At 41.4% G+C, this 5000-nt stretch overlaps 1 pseudogene; it reads right to left on the bottom strand.

Annotated features, from left to right (window-relative positions):
* Positions 1 to 507, bottom strand: part of LOC137968072 (uncharacterized) — a 4206-nt pseudogene extending 3699 nt beyond the window's left edge.
* Between the last annotated feature and the right edge of the window lie 4493 nt (positions 508 to 5000).

Raw genomic sequence — 5000 nt, 5'->3', positions numbered from 1 at the left:
ACTTCCGGTATGGACCTGTAAACATATTCCATCAGGAAAAGAACTACTATAACTTACCTCGACTGACTTTGACTTGAGAAGTACGCCAAGCACCGAAGCAGTTACATCCATTTTCTCACTCCTTTGCTTTAAAAGTACTGATCCTGCTATGGCAATGCTTGAAAACCAAGAACACTCTTTGGTCCTTTTGTTTACTGCGGAAGTCATCAAGAACGAGTAGAACAGTGGAGCTCTCTCTTTCCACTCGTTGCAGAGGAGTTGCAAGTCGAATTTGGCCAGATCTTCTTTGCCTGATTTTCTTAAAATTGAAGGATTCTTTTTTGAGCACAACGCCGCTACCTCTTTGGACAAAGTTTTCAATACATTTTTAATGACGTGATTATTAAGCATTGGATTTTTCATTACGGCATTTGCGATCTGTGAAGGTACGCCATGTGCTAAAGCCTTTCCGATGGTCTGATAGCTTCCACAGAGGGTTTTGTTCATAGTTTTACTAGGATACTGGACGCTCAAAACAGTCTTTGAAGTTTCACTAGTGTTAGTAAGATGATTGGAAGCAGCGGCTTTTGAGGCGATTGGAGTAGAAGTAAGCATCGGTTGAGGAATTTCGCACGGGGGTCTTACTGTCACTTGAGTAGGAAAAGCTTGTAGCACAAGTCCGTATGGATGACTTCTAATAGGAGACACACCAATAGAACCAATAGGAAATCTTGCCGGAGTATTATAACGTACCTGTTGGCTGATCACGGTAGAAATACTAGAATTGGCTGTAGCATTAGAAGTAGTAGTGATATTGATCGGATCGAATTGCAAACACTTCGAGGATTTCCCACAGCACGAAGCTTGGGTTTCTCCTCCGTCGCTCTCAACGTTCAATAAGCGCTTCGTTCTGGGAAGTTTGCGATCTTTGAAGATTCCCTTCAATTCATCTTTGAGCTCTTCAAGATGATCAGAGGCCTTTTTGAACTTGATCAGTCGACGGTAGCACGCTTTACAAACTGACAACTCGCTGGTGGCTGAATAGCAGCTTGCATTCACATCCAGACAGGAACTAATAATCGCCGGAAAATCAAAAGAACTTTTTCCAAAAACATAAATTTTTTCTTTTTTCTGAACTGAAGTGGAACAAATAAAGCAACGATCACTTTGCACAACCTTCTTCGGCGTTTCCTCCATCAAGAAACTACGCTCAAAACGCGCGGGAAAAACGATGTTGATTACAATCTCCTGTGCTCTGATTGGCCACATAAGAAACAATGTCAGTGATCTCATTGGCGCAAAGACTACAAAGGGAAAGGAATGTTGTTCGAATGTGAGCAGCCGTTTGTGGGGAGGAGCGTTGCGTGACGAGACTAAAAACGGCTGCGAGGGAGACTACCTTGAGAATGGCGAAGGTTTATCCTCTGAGGATTAAGTGTCAGATTGAGCATAATACATTTTTGCTAAAAAGCTGTTAGATTCTGATCATGTTCCGTCACTGTTTCATCTACCGTGTCTCTGTATCCACAAACCAGGAAGTCGTCGACAAGCACTTCTATTGCTTGGAGACCCTCAATTGCTTCATGCATCTTTCTTTGCCACACCTCGGGTGCAGAGCTGATGCCAAATGGCATCCTCAGCCATAGGAATCGGCCAACGTGGGTGTTAAAGGTGGTATAGTGACTGGAAATGTCACTGAGTTTTACCTTCCAGAAACCACTTTTGGCATTCAATACAGTGAACACTTTAGCGTTGGTAAGTCGAGAAGTCACATCCTCAACTGTCGGCAATGGGCAGTGAGCATTGGGCAATGAGCAATGGGCAATGGGCAGAATGGTTTTAAAATAGCATTGTTCAAATCTTTAGGATCCAAAAAGATCCGGACTGATCCATCTTTTTTTGAGAATTGCTAGCAAACTGGACACCCAGTGCTTGCCCTTCAAAGACATTGCAACTTGTGCTTCTCTGCATTTATTTCTTTGGACGTTGCAAATTCTTTTGAGATCTCGCTCGCTCGACTCTAGAGTGAGTTACTTGATTTGCCTTGATCGTTTCAATGCCTTTATCTAAGTGGAGGTCCCGCTTTCCAATAAGTTTTTCACGAACTCTGTCATCCTTCACACCAAGAATCAGTCGCTCGCGAACAAGAGATTCGCGCAGTGTTCAGAACCCACATGTCATCAATGAAGTTATGTAACTATCAAGCGGTTTATCCGAAAACTGTTCACGTTTAAAACTACACCTTTCATAAGTCTCATTTCGTGCCGGTGAACAACGCTCTTCGAACTTTTGGAGTACCTGGTCGATCTTCAGAGTGTCTGAAGAATTACCCCATTGAAAGTGTTATGTATGTCCATCCCTTCTTTGTCGATAACATTTAACAGCGAAGTCACCCGAACTTCTTGTGATGTCTTGTGCATACCAGCCGCTAACTCGTAAAACTTCCATTCGCGACGAAACGATTTCCAATTTTGCCTTTGATGCAAACGATCAGAAAGATTGAGTGGACAAGGAATCTTTGCTGTAGTGCTGACAGCTGCCATGTTGATGAAATTAGACTTGCCACAAGTCGACCTTACGAGAATCCCGAGAAAAAATGTCTTGGCAAGTGAAGCGTGATTTTTCGGACGCGAAGCGGATGAGCGAGCGACGACGTCGCGATAGGTCGATTTGTCTGGCTTGCAAGGTTTTCATTTGCGTTTCGCGCCAAAAAGAGGATGACCTCATTCGCAAGTGGCACAATCCTACGAAACAATCGAACTCGTTTGCTTCTCCGAAATCGAAAGAAGACATTTGTTTACTTTGAGCTAAAGGCGTCAGAAACAAAGACGAAATAAAACGAAAGCTTATTTCAATCTCGAGTCGCTGCTTGCAAGGGACATCTCCAGTGATAGAAACGAAACACTAGTTCGGAATATTAACAAGTAAGGGAAAGCTTCAAATGGTCAAGAAAGAAACATTATGGTTTATGGGTAGAATGGCTGCTCAATCTGAGTACATACGGATTTTAATAAAGTTCTGTTTCGTAGACCAGCTCGGAGTTGGTCCACTCGTGAGTTAATCTCCATATACACTGAATTATCGTTAGGGTTACATACGAGAAACCGTGCAACGGAAGAAACAAATTTGAAATTTCAAAAAGTGGCGTGCGTGAGGAACCGTAAAATGGAAACCACAATGTAAACGAAAACCAGAATTTGCCACTTAGTGCGTGACAAAAGTATTATACTTAAGAATGTATTTTTCTCTGTGTCTGCAGGTAGGGATGAGCTAGTTGCGCTTGTTCAAGGTTGCTATGTGTGGCTTAGATATTACAAAAAATTTCTCTGTGATGCATAAATTACATTGCTTGGTAAGGTTAGTGTATGCTGTTGCGTTTGCGAGAATTTTCCACGTGACTGCAAAGACTTTTCATCAATTTGGAGAAGTATTTCCTGAGCTCGGTGTCATTTTTCCTTCGTTCATGTTTAAATGACATCGGGTGGTTCCTCCATCTGGTTTTAAACTCTGTGGCAGTCAGACCGATGAATGTCTCAGTGGTTTCCTTGGTTGTGACCTTACCGCTTGGTACACAATTTCTTTTTGCAAGCATTCACTCCGTAGCTTGCACTCATCTTTTTTTCTGCAGTTGCACATTTTTGTGGTTTTGTCTTGCTGCATGGGGTTGTTCGGTTTTCTTTAAAATGTTTTTGTTATGACCGTCTATTATTTGTTTTATGTTCGGTGTACGGCTATAGCTCAATTTGATGGTGTTTCGGTTAAATGTTTTCCGCAATTTGTGTGCGGTTGGAAAACAGGTGTCGACAAGGCTGATGAACGCTCTTCCTATATTAGATTTAACGTTTCTGTTAAACGGAGGGTTAAACCCTATGACATCTCTACGTCTGTTCTTTTGCTTTGGTAGTCTTTGTGGTGTAGGCTTGAACTTAAGTTTGGAGGTGTAACCGCTCTTGTATAATGCTTCCTGATATGGGGCGGCATCCTCGTTGAAAACGTGTTCATCAGATGAACAAAAGCAGAAAGAAATTGTTTACACTATGATCGTGGACATTTCAAGACTTCATACATCATCAACTCCGGAGGTCCCCAAAATCCTGTCTCCAGGCCCCGCTGGCTAAGAGAAACGATGGAATCTAGGAGCAAGAATGCAACGGTCTGTGACCATCTGAAGCTGTCTGCGTCGGTCTTATCGCAGACGATCGTAAAAACAGGAAGCAAATGTTTCCATTTAAGGAGGCTGGAAAGGGTTTTCAGCTGAGCGCGCGTGCATAGGCCACACACGCAACTGTAAAGCTGCTCGCGTCAGCTATGTTTCAAAATGGGTCACCAGAAATAAGCAAATGCCAATAATTTCGCTTACCTTTCTTCTAATTCCTATATATATATATATATATAAATTCCCAAGTCAAACATCTTAATTTATCCCTTTCATACTAATTAGTTTCTTTTCTTAGCCTAAACAGTTTGGTTTTTTCTGTTTTGTTTCGTGGTTGGGTGTTTTTATTCTGTTCTCGCCTTCATCCTTAATTATTCATGTTATATCTCACTTTGTTACGCTATTTACTGCTCAACTTTAGTTTATTTCTCATTTGTCAACTGACGATGGATGATGTTTCATCCGAAACATGTATTGATTAAATATGAATTTCAAAAACATCGTATGGATCATCAAAGCGATATATATATGGAATTTAAAGAGACATCTCCTATTCACGAAAACTTCGAACGTTCTACACAACGGTTTAATGAAAAAACCGTTTGTGTTGGCCTGTTGCTTCACTCGCGCACGGACTCGAATGAGAGGGTGACGCATGCGTAAATGCTGATCTTGTAAGCCCCTCATTTTTCTTGATTTTGCAACTTTACTCGTTTGTATCTCTGCTTGCGGACGATGATTTTTTTTCATTTTTTGCCTGTTAGCTTAGATTAATTTAAAACGTTTGTCTTTCAAATTTAAAAAAAAATTCCGTAAGTGAAAAACAATTAGAGACACATTTCCAAAAACTTAAAATAGACTGGCC

The sequence above is a fragment of the Montipora foliosa genome, chromosome 8 (genome assembly GCF_036669935.1).
Source record: "Montipora foliosa isolate CH-2021 chromosome 8, ASM3666993v2, whole genome shotgun sequence".
In the NCBI taxonomy this organism is placed as follows: Eukaryota; Metazoa; Cnidaria; class Anthozoa; order Scleractinia; family Acroporidae; genus Montipora; species Montipora foliosa.
The sequence above is the reverse complement of the archived record's forward strand: the minus strand, read 5'-3'. Positions and strand labels throughout refer to the sequence as shown.